The sequence below is a fragment of the Carassius carassius genome, chromosome 30, assembly GCF_963082965.1.
Source record: "Carassius carassius chromosome 30, fCarCar2.1, whole genome shotgun sequence".
NCBI lineage: Eukaryota > Metazoa > Chordata > Actinopteri > Cypriniformes > Cyprinidae > Carassius > Carassius carassius.
Window position 1 is genome coordinate 22,517,044 of NC_081784.1, and position 12,660 is coordinate 22,529,703.

Below are 12,660 nucleotides of genomic sequence, written 5' to 3' on the forward strand. Positions count from 1 at the left end.
TGCCCATTTTTCTTTTGGAATGGATGCTAGAACTGCCCGATTATTGCTGACCCATTGAGTGAGCTGGGATCCACCTTTGTAGCATAGTGCGGTGAGGTCTTTTACTAGCTGGATGGCTTCAGACTCTTCAGCCATAGATTTAACACAATCATCCACATAAAAGTTGTGCCTGATTGTTTCAGCTACGTGCAGAGGAAAACAGCTTTCATTGTCATCAGCAGTTTGTCGTAATGCAAAACTTGCACAACTTGGGGAGGACACTGCACCGAATATGTGCACAAGCATATGGTATTCCTTTGGGGTTTGACGGGTGTCACCCTGTGGCCACCACAGGAAGCGCAAGTAGTCCACACCTGATTTCTCTACTCCCACCTGATGGAACATTGACTTAATGTCAGCCATAATTCCTATAGGTTCTTTGTGGAATCTCCAAATGACTCCGACAAGAGAATTTGTCAGATCAGGACCCTGTAGTAGCTCTGTGTTGAGGGATACACCTTTGTAAGTAGCTGCACAATCAAACACCACTCTAAGTTTCTTCTTTTTGGGGTGGTACACTCCGTGATGTGGTATGTACCATACCTTCCTAGGTGCCTGTGTGAGTTCTTCCTCTGGGACCTCCTCTGCATAATGATTTTCAAAGATGTCATTGATAAAGGCAATATATTCTTGTTTGTATTGTTCATCTTTTTTCATTTTTCTTTTCAGAGTTTGGAGGCGCTGTTCTGCAACTTGGCGATTGTTAGGCATGCTGACATCAGTTTTCCTAAAGGGCAACTTCAGATAGTAACGTCCATCTTGTAAGACCGCTTCATTGGCTATCTCTAAAAACCTTCTGTCCTCAATTGACATTTCGGTCTTCTCCTCAGATACTAACTCACTAAAATCCTGATTATATTGTGAGATCAGAAGCTGTTCTAGACTTGCAACCGCTATCCTATTCACAGTCACACTCTCTGCACTGCAATCAGCACTTCTTAGTGGCCCGTTTTACAACCCACCCCAATAAGGTTCTAACTGCATAGGGGCCCCCACTTTGACTATTAACAACCCCCCATGGTTCTAAGCACTTTGGAGCATTCGTGCCAATCAACAGCTCCACCTTTGAATTAATGCTGGGAAGTTTGACTCGACTTAGATACTTCCATTGTGCTAAGTCTTTCTGCTTGGGAATGCTGTTTGTGGTAACTGGCATTTCTTTTTGAGTGAAGAGATCAGGAAGAGGTAAGAAGTTATTGCTGTCTAGTGCTGAAAATTCTACTTCAGATACGACATAAGTTGGAACAGTTTGTTCTTGATTCATTGTGCGTAGAAGAATGTGTGCTTTTCTACCTTTCAGATTGAGCCGAAACATAAGATCCTCGGAGCAGAAGGTGGCAGAGGATCCAGGGTCCAGGAGAGCATACACCTGTAAGATTTGGCTGCCCTTTGCTGCCTTAACCTGAACTGGGACAATGGACAGCACACTCTCTTGATCTCCGGCCCCTATATGACCACATAACCCTGCCGATGCACCGCCTGTAGCATTAGAGGATCTTTCTGCCTTTTCGACAAAACTATATTTGGCCTCAATATGTAGGACACTAGGGTGAGCTTGCTTACATACTTTACAGCAGAGACGCTTTTTGCAGTCTCTGCTAATGTGGCCTGTGGAGAGACATCCAAAGCATATGCCTTTGGTCTTTAAAAAACTAAGCTTGTCTCTATGTGTTATCTTTAAAAAGTCTTTACACATGTCCAATGTGTGTCTTGCGCTACAGAAGGGGCAAGAAAGATCAAACTTCATCTGCTTTTGGGCAATAGTTATACTAGTGGCAAAACTACTGCCAGATGACTTTGAGGCCTGTTATTTGACTGGGGATCTAGCCTTTCCTCTACTAGCCGACTGATCTTGAAGATCACCAAATACTGGATCAGCTGCTATGCGAGCTTGTTTTTCTATAAAGCAGACTAAATCTAAAATCCTTACCCTACGACAACATTGTTCTTGCAGCTCATAAGCCTTGTTACGCCATCTCTCCCGAAGCTTGTATGGTAGCTTGAGCACAATGCTTCTCATATTGGATATGGTATCCAGCTCCTCCATATATTCCATTTCCTCCATAGCATTGCAGCAGCTCCTAAGGAACATGGCATAATCCTGTAGTGATTTACAATCCTCAGATTTTATTTGGGACCAGGATAGGGCCTTTTCCAAGTAAGCACAAGAGATCTTGTATTCGTTTCCAAAGTTTTCCTTTAGCAACTCCTCTGCTCTCTGGTAGCCTCTATCTTGTTACAAGTACTCACAGCTCTTGACCAACCTTTGTGCTGGGCCTCTTGTATATTGAATAAGAAACTGCAATCTATCTTTATTGTTATCAGTTTTGCTTTCAACCATATTTTCAAAGGAGTGAATGAATGACTTGTACTCAAGAACTTGTCCATCAAAGAGTGGAATGCTACCTTGCGGTAGTGTAGACAGAAGTTGCTGTTTCATAAGAATCTTTGTCAATTCACTCTGCTTTTCCAGAATTTTGATCATATGGCTTTCCTGTGCTGATCTGGGTGTAGGAATTTGCCATTGAGATACAGTGGACTGAATGGCTGGGACTGAACTTGCAAGTGACTGGGAGATAATAGGAGGAATACTGTGAGCTGAGGTCTGCTGTAGTTGTGGCCGGATATCACTGCTAGCCCTGGGCTGGAAAACAGGTCTGCTGTGATACCTATCTGGGCCTAAATTAAGAAGAGGAGTTTGAACCTGAACACCTGGCCTGGTTTTAACTACTGGGGAAGTCCTGTCATGGAGATACAGTGAGCTAACAAACTTTTCATCCATTGATTTTGTCTTTACTTCATCTGCTTCTGCACCTAACAAAGGTATCTGAACTGTGATATCAGACTGGGCAGGTTTATACATTTCTATTTCAGCTTCTTTCAGATAATTAATTTTTGCAGTAGTGGCTTCAATTTCAGAATGCAACTCTAAAGATTCTCTCTTTTTTCTCAGAATATGCTCCTGCTCCTCAATTGCATGCCTTTCTTGGTAGCTTTGCCGCTTTAGCTATTAAAGCTACTCTCTCTGCCTCTGCACTAATGCGCAATGATACTGACCATGTATGTGATCTAAATGATTGAGCATCAATATCAATATCAGAGTCCTCTACTTGGGTGACAGAAGAGGAGACTTCAACTAAAGCTTGGGAACCTGGGTTTTCTATGGCTGACATCCATTTTTCAACGTTAGCCATAAAAGCCATTATCTGTACATATCTAGGCTGATACCATGTTTCGTGGTCTTCTTGTTTTGCCTCCTCATCCAACATTTCATTATAGGAGGAGTGCACGGCTTTGAACTCTTCAAGAAATTCATTAAACTTGATCATGCTTTGTTTAACTTCATCAAGAAACTCTGGCTCAATCATTAAATCATTCACAATGTTCATTCTCCGTGTTACATGTGACATTTTTCCTCCTCTAGATGACCGCAATTGCACGACAGTTTCACTCATGTCTTTAACAGGAGTTGTTTCTTCTTCATTAGAATCAGCCATGGCTCTCAAAAAATAAAAATCACAAATTAACTTCCAAAAATCACAAAAAATATTTATCTTGCTTCAATCAATGCAAAAGTCCTCAAAAATGTAGAAATAGTTTGTATTCCTTCCAAAAATCAACATATCGTTGCATTTCATTTGTTCCAATTAGGCTGTGATTTCACCATTTTTATATATTTGGCCTTGCTTTATGAAAGTTGAAAGCACATACCTCCATCAAAGTGTTTCTTTATTTGGCTTGCCAGGCTTAGATCGACGTTCCCTTCGTCTTCATATCGTGTAGTTCCAACATAAATCCGTCTTTGACAAATTCACAGCAATAGTCTTTGACGAAATGTAATGGCAAAAAACAATGTTGGGTTTTCCCTGTAACCCCCTGTTATTGTTTCCAACCACCTGGAGAATGCGCGTACAGGGTCAGACTCACAGCCCGAATCCAAGAAAATCCAAATGTTGTCATGGAATGTTTGTTGATATTTATTGCAAATAAACAAAGTACAAAACAAAAAATGTGAACTGATTTAAATGACTTTAAGTATTCCTTTGTAGCGCTTAGTTTAGCTTTCTCCTATAAGCAAAAGCTCCGGCAACACAGATCCAGGCCGAGGTCAAAGACTGTATCTGCTGGCACGCCTTCTCCTCCTCATGCTCTGAACGGTCCAATTTATATGATAGCGCCCTCTCCTGGCTGTAGAAGATATACTACTCAAAGGCAATAGAAAGGACAACTATAAGTAAATTATGAAACCAAAAAATAAACTCAAATGCGGCTCCTACAAGGGGTGTTACGGGCTGGCCTGGAAGATAAGGGGCAAACAGTGTCTTAACAAGATGTAAGAGTGGAGCAGAAAGTATCAGCAGCACTGTTAGCATCCAAAGATGCAAACAGTTTAGGGGAAGGAAGTGAAGGTGAAACCATTGCAGAAAGCCGGGAGGGTGAAAGTGTGCATAGGTTACGTCAAAAGATGACATGTGGAGGGGTAAGTGAAGTGTCAGGGACCATGTTGAGGTTAAGAGTGAGGAGGAAGTGATCCGACGTGTGCAGTGGAGTAACCAGAACATGATCAGTAGAGCAGTGTAGTGTATAAATAAGGTCCAGTTGGTTGCCTGATTTGTGAGTAGCAGTAGTTGACACTCGATTGAGATCAAAAGAGGCAAGCAGAGTGTGGAAATCAGCATACAGAGGTTTATCTAGATGGATGTTGAAATCTCCAAGCATAACTAGGGGAGTACCATCCTCAGAAAAGGTTGAGAGCAACACATCTAATTCATCCAAAAAGTTAACCAGTGGTCCTGGGGGTCGATAGACAACTACAAAATGTATTTTAAAAGGGTAGGTAACAGTAACTGAATGAGATTCAAAGGAGCTGTTGATACCCAAAGATGGTAAAGGATTAAATTTCCAATCATTAGAGATGAGCAGACCAGTACCTCCACCTCTTCCAGTCAAACGGGGGGAGTGGGAAAATGAGAAATTATTGGAGAGTGCTGCAGGTGTAGCAGTGTCCTCTGGTTTGATCCAGGTCTCTGTTAGGGCCACGAGATTAAGCTTTGAATGACTAATAATAGAAGTAATGAAATCGGCTTTGTTTACAGCAGACTGGCAATTCCAGAGACCAATAGAAAAAGAAAGTAGTGTATTAGCAGATATAGGCAAAGTGTGCAGGTTGTTAAGATTGCACTGTCTACATTGTGTGATGTGTGACACACATTATTAAAGCAGTTAAAAACACTTATTAAAGCAGGTTATGTTATGAAGCTCCAACCTGAAGAAGTTACCAACTCAGAGGAGGCATGGTACATTCCCCACCACCTGGTGTGCCACAATGATAAACCAAGGCTGGTCTTCAATTGCTCATTCAAATATCAAGGTCTTTCACTAAATGATCAGCTTCTGCCTGGCCCTGCTCTTGGCCCATCATTGTTGGGGGTCCTTTTGAGATTCAGACAACACCAAGTGGCTGTTAGTGCAGACATTCGCGGAATGTTCCATCAGGTCCATCTGTTGCCTGAGGACAGACCTTTACTCCGCTTCATCTGGCGAGATTTACACTGTGAGAACTGTCCTGACGTCTATGAATGGCAGGTTTTGCTGTTTGGTACAACTAGCAGCCCATGTTGCTCCATTTTCGCTGTGCAGCAGCATGCTCGGAATAACCAAGAGAATTTCCCAGATGCTCTACAAACATTGCAGCAGAATTTTTATGTGGACAACTATCTGGCAAGCTTTCCAACCACATCCGAGGTCAAGCTAACAATTGATCAACTGCGCAGTCTTCTATCAGAGGGTGGATTTGACCTCAGACAATGGGCTAGCAACCAACCATCAGTGATATCACATTTACCCATGGAAGCAAGGTCATTGGCGGCAGAACAATGGTTGGGGCAGAGCAAGACTGATCCAATGGAGCCAACATTGGGTCTCCGGTGGAATTGTGCTGCTGATACCCTAGGATACCACTATCGTCCCATTGAATATGCCGCACTAACAATGAAAACAGCTTATCAAGTGCTAGCCACGCAGTATTATCCTTTGGGCTTCATCGTACCTTTCACCACCCGAGCAAAAGTGCTCATTCAACAGCAATGGTCCAAAAAAAGAGAATGGGATGACCCAAACTTGCCGCCTGATCTTCATGCTGCCTGGAACACCTGGGAAAGTGAGTTACAGCATCTTAGTGCGATAACCATTCCTCGCTGTTATTCATCAGTTCCCAAAAATGCTCACCAAAAGTATGACCTCCATATATTCTGTGATGCATCTGCGAGAGCATATGGGGCAGTGGCTTACTTAGTAGAGGCCACCGAAGATATCATTCATACTTCCTTTGTAATGGCTAGATCGCGAGTTGCTCCCAAGAGGCAACAGTCCATGCCTCACTTGGAATTATGCGCAGCATTGGCGGGAGCACAGTTAGCAAAGCTTTTGAATGAAGAACTCACTCTTACCATCCAGCAGACAATTCTCTGGACAGATTCTACAACTGTGTTAGAGTGGCTTCAGTCCGATTCTTGTAGGTTCAAAGTCTTTGTTGGAACACGAGTCTCAGAAATACAGGAGTTGACAGAGCACAGTGCTTGGCGCTACGTGGATACGCAGCAGAACCCAGCAGACGATATCACAAGAGGTGAATCACTCTTAAGTTTTACTGGGCCTGGTCGTTGGAGTCAGGGGCCATCATTTTTAAAATTGGGTTATGAGCACTGGCCAAAGAGACCTGAACAGGTAAAGTCAGAAGAGCTACCTGAACTGAAAGGTTTCACTATCTGCTGCCTAACAATTATGGAGCCAGATCAAACCCTTCCAGATGTTACTCAGTTCAGCACATGGAAAGAGTTAGTGGAGGCAACTCGACAGACATGTCGAAAGGTAACAGATGATTCGGATAACACCCAGCTCATAGATCACTGTGAAGCAGAATTGCTACTATTGAGAGAGTGTCAAGCTCAGAGCTTTCCTGAGGAAATAACAGCTCTTAAAACACACAAACATATACCAATCCACAGTCGACTAACATGTCTTGCTCCAGAGTGGGATCCAGAGACCAATGTACTCAGAGTCGGAGGGCGATTACAGAGACTAGAAAGCCCAAGTGTGGAACAAATTCATCCAATAGTGCTAGATCCACAGCATCCAGCAACAAAGCTTCTCATTAAAGACTTTGACGAGCGCTTGTTGCACCCATGTACAGAACGAGTGTATGCAGAAATACGGAGGCAATACTGGATCTTACGAGGATGCCAAGCTGTTAAACACCACCGGCTTAACTGTGTATCCTGTCAACGATGGCGAGCACAGTTCAAGGTACCACCAATGGCAGATTTGCCACCAGAGCGGCTCAGGCTTCTCTGCCCACCATTTTTTTCTACAGGAGTGGACTGTTTCGGCCCGTATCACGTTAAAATAGGCAGAAGGATTGAGAAACATTAGGGTGTCATTTTCAAATGCCTCACCACATGAGCTGTCCACATAGAGCTTCTCAACTCCATGGATGTGGACACTTTCCTGCTTGCTCTCCGACGATTCATAGCCAGACGTGGCAGACCAAAGAAGATCAGGCCCGATTGTGGCACAAACTTTCGTGGTGCTGAACGAGAACTGTGAGAATCCTTTGCAGCTATGGAAGCCCAATTAAAAGAGCAATTAGCCGATTACCAGATCCTCTTCAAATTCAATCCGCCTAATGCTCCTCATTTTGGTTGTGTTTGGGAGCGAGAGGTCCGCTCCATTTAAGCTGCTCTCCAAGTGGCAGTGGCAAGTGGCAAGCCAGTCTGTCTCTGAAGATGTCCTGTCTACAGTTTTAGTGGAGGTAGAGTGCATTTTGAATTCAAAACCCCTTAGATACGTCTCAGCATATGTTGCAGACCTCGATCCCATTACACCAAACCTCCTCATGGGGCGGCGGGATGCATCACTTCCGCAGGTGGCATATGCCTCAGGAGAAATGGGGCGGCACAGATGGCGACATTGTCAAAATCTTGTGGACCAGTTTTGGTATCAATTTACAAGGAACTACTTACCTGTACTTCAGACACGCCAGAAATGGCACAAACCATCTGACAATTTGGCAGTAGGCTCAGTGGTCTTGATAATTGATCCACAACTTCCCAGAGCTCAGTGGCCTATTGGTAAAGTGGTTAAGACTGTGGTCAGTAAGGATGGATGTGTGAGAACAGCAGATGTCCTTGTCAAGGGCAAAGTGTACACAAGGCCAGTTGCCCGCCTGATTCTGTTGCCAGCCTTTGAGGATGATACTAAAGACTCTTAAAGAATTAATTTACTTGCACATTTACTGCTCAAATGTGGGGGCGGCTGTTTTGAATTCTTTATGGTTTATCTCTTATTGTCCGTAATTTATTCTGCTAATGTGTTAAGTTATGGAAAATGCGCTATACGTAGTTTGAAGCAGATACGATTCTAACGTAAGTGAGGTATTCTCTGCTACACAAACGCAGCAGCCGGAGTTTTTGTAGCTTGAGTTTCATAGCGTTTGCAGACTTTCCACTCGTGTGCAACATCCTTGAGTGCAAGTTAAAGTTACTGACAAAGTAAGTTCATAACACGATTCTATGTTTAATGCGGAATGTTTGTGTGCGCGGCAACTATTTCTGGAACTAAGCCAATATTGCCGCTGTTTTGTGATCTGTATAATTATCAGCGCACTCGCGCTAGCATGGATGCTAATACCACTAATATTTGCAATATGAATATGTTTAATTCTTCCCCTTATGGGCATAATCCTATATTTTACAGTTTGTTATCTGTTGTTATAATAATGCAGCATAATGTGATTTATGCTATTATATTTATTTCCATAGTTTATATCCTTGCTTTCTTAGTATTCTAAGTGGATATATGAGAGTTGTTGATAATGTTTCATTTGTAATTTACTGTTGAATCATAACAGTATGTAGACAAGACATTTATTTTGTTTATTTGTTTATTACAGAAACTACCTCAGTTGTATACTGTCATGTGTACAAGGTTGAAACTTGCACAAAATAAAAGTGGAAACGAAATCTGATTACTCCTCCCTGATCAGAGTACTGAAGTGGTTAACACCATTAAAAAACTAGCAATCAGTGGGGCAATCCCCAATACTGACCCTCTGATGTCACATGGACTACTTTGATGATGTTTTTCTTACCTTTCTGGACAGTATACCGTGCACACAGTTTCAATGGAGGGACAGAGAGCTCTCAGACTAAATCTAAAATATCTTGTCTGTGTTCCGAAGATAAACGGAGGTCTCACGGGTTTGGAACGACATGAGGGTGAGTTATTAATAACATAATTTTGGTTTTTCGATGAACTAACCCTTTAATACACTATTGACTCATCTTGTACTTGCAGAGATGCTCTTGTAGAGATGCTCTCTAGAATGACAATGTCCCTTCCAGTAATACCACTTGCCTTTGACTAGCAAAAACAAGTAGCAAATCCTTGTTAATAACTGTGACGTTAAATAAAGCCTGGGTATCTCAACAGGCATAAGTCCTTCAAAATACAGGACAGAAACTGTGTTGAAATAAACTCTTGTGTTCCAAATTCATTTGGCTTTTTGAAAGCTAGCTAATTAGGCAGATACAACATCCTTGAAAATTATGAACCAAAAAAGCAAGGTAAAAGAAAATATGATCTAGACCACGAGAATGTGGAATGCATGTGATAGGGCTATGAAGTATATTTTGTGAAAAGGTTTTATAAGATTACTAGGCTCTCTGCTTAATGTGTTCATGCAATACAGTTTAGTTGGCAAAAATATGTATGGAGATGGATTATTGTAAACCTTAAAATGGAAACCCATGGTTTCGGAGATAAAGCTCTCATTGCCACAGTTTAGACTACTGTTAACTGTGTTTTGGAAATGACTTGGCCTTGACTTGGCAGGATAAGTTTTCTCCATCATTAGATTTTAGACCCAGATACTGAGAATCTACTGTGCCAGCCAAGTAATAGTGTTTAGAAAGCGAATTTGATCAAATGTTACTGCTCTGGCCACAGCTGAAATGATGTGATTCCAAAAACCTTCAGTGGATCATTTTAATACTTTCATTAAGATGTGACACACTGTAAATCACAAGGTTTTATGTTTGTTTAGCATCTCATTCCCCATTGGCTGCATGACATAATATCTGAAATCATGTGGAACAGGTCCACGAGCCGCAGTGGATTGGATGTAAGATTAAACCTCAAGGACTTCTGGACTGTCTAATTTTTAAAAGGCACATTTGAGAAATGAGGTTAAGAGCACTTTCACACTATGCATATTGTAACAAAGTTCATTTGATGCCAGAGCTTGGTTTGTTTGGTTGGTGTCAATGCATTTCCAAATTCTGATATAAACCAGCACAACTAGACACTAGAGTCTGTTTGAAAGGACAGTTTAGGGTTTGATTCATGTTAATTCTGGTATGATTCACAATTAATATGAAAACAATTAAACCCCCATAAATATATAAACATTATTATTTATTTTTATTTTTATTTTATTTTTTTGCGGGGGAATCAAGCCACATGACATTTTATGACCTGATCTAGCTGACAAACTAATTTCGTTGCTCTAAAAAGTTTAAGAGGGACTTGACCTTTTGTGCATTATGCAAGTCGGATACAATTTATGAATTGAATATGAATGCCACCACAATGTGGTAACAAGTGGTAAACTAATAGTAAACCCAGGACTTTATTTTAGTTTTTCAATAAAACTGCTGCATGCACAAATGTATTGTTCAATTACAATAGAATTTTTTTTTTTTTGATACACCTAATGCACATTGCTTTTTGATAATTTTGTAGAACCAGAGTTTAAAAAATTATTATTATTTTATTTTATTTATTTATTTTATAAAAAATACAGTAAAAACTGTAATATTGTGACACAGGAATACAATTTAAAATAACTGTATTCTATTTTAATATATTTTAAAATGTAATTTATTCCTATGATGCAAAGCTGAATTTTCAGCATCATTACTCCAGTCCTTAGAATCACAAGATCATTCAGAAATCCATCTAATATATAATTATTTGCTGCTTAAATTTATTTTTGGATGACAAGAGTTGTACATTAAACACTTGCTCTGACTAATGTGATTCAAACACACTTAATAAAAAAAAATCTTTAAACAACAATAATGTGTGTATAATAAAATGAAAATGTACTGCAGTTCCTATTAATGATTTATAAAATGTCTGTATTCTCAAAAACGTTCCTAAATAAACTTCTCTTTATAAACTGCAGTTCATCTTAAATTGGAGTGTGATGTGTGTAAGTGCATCTCCAGAACGCTGACAAATATCTCTCCGTGGTTGGGAAAAAGTAAAGCACCCATCAACAATAGGCAAGGAAGTCCAACCGTATAGGTATTTTATAAATTAGGCCCCTGATGGGTTAATTACGACTTCACAACTCATAAATCAGCTTCCCAGGAAGACTCGAATGTGCCACTTGACACATTCATCGCATCCACTGCAAACTGTTGCCTTGATAGTTGTTGACCTGAAAGAGAAATCTGTCTCCAGTAATATACCGCTATAGCACCCCTTGTGGCACTGCTGAGCATGCAAGTTACACGTGTGCTGCATTATGAATTGTGGTCTGACACATTTCTAAACACAACTATGCACAAAATCAAAATTAGCTAGAAGCATTTTTGTTCACAAGCTTGCCTTGGGCATGTTTCAACCTCAGTCCATCTCTCTATGCTGTCTTGTTTGGCCTGTCGGTGTGATTGTAGCTTTAAAGAAGGAGGGAGCCTTTTGTGGTTTTCTCCCCCTTTGCTCTTTCCCAGAAAGATGAATCAGAGAGTGGTGACCGCTGAGTGGCCCAGGTTTCTTTCATCCTGCTCTTAAATCTCCCAGAGCGCTGAAGGGGGTCCAGGACTGCACCATCTCAGCCCCCCGGAGGGGATAAAGCTGTTTAGAGAGTCCTAGCCCTGGATTTAAACACTACAGATTAAATTAAACTGCACTGCGATAATACCAGCAAATGTATTCCTGAGCTTGATGAAAAAAAAAAATACTGTAATTGCTTTCATTAGTTTTGGAGTATTGGTCTAATGGCTTCTCCACCATATTGCACTGTGGCTTTTATGCAGGTGAAGTTTGTTTTCAGCTTGTGACTTTGTTTTTCATGCTGAGATATTTTCTTGCTGATTGTGATTAATACTTTTCACTCCATATTATATCCAGATCTGCTTGAAGGCACCATAACCGTGAGCACTTCCTTTAAAGACCAGCCGCAGGAAATGACCAAACACTGCATGCAGCTAAAAATAAGGCTCGTTTTTAGAGGAGAATAGGACCAGAAAGGCGGCAAAGTACAGCAAATATTATTCCTATTCAACCACTTCTCGACCACAGCGCTGTTTTGGGAGTGGAATGTGGCGGGGGGAAGCAGCTAAAAAGAAAAGAGAATGGGCTGATGGGATAGTGAAGGGTGAAAAAATGCCTCACATAGAGTGCTGGAAATCTGACAAAGCAAACTATGAGAAATAAGAAGAAGGAATAGGGCGGAAACGAGCAAAAGGAAGAAAAAAGCGCCCTCGCTCACACTGACACAGCTGAAGACGCTGTAAAACCTCAAAAACCTGGAGAGCAGCAGCGCAAATGAAAGCA

The 12,660-nt window shown here is 41.2% G+C and overlaps 1 long non-coding RNA gene across 1 annotated transcript; it reads left to right on the forward strand.

Moving 5' to 3' along the window:
* Nucleotides 1-7,945: 7,945 nt before the first annotated feature.
* On the forward strand, nt 7,946-9,059 carry LOC132111190 (uncharacterized). The gene is made up of 2 exons (XR_009424751.1): nt 7,946-8,588; nt 8,990-9,059. It is a non-coding gene; the product is annotated as an uncharacterized LOC132111190 (long non-coding RNA).
* The last annotated feature ends 3,601 nt before the right edge of the window (nt 9,060-12,660 follow it).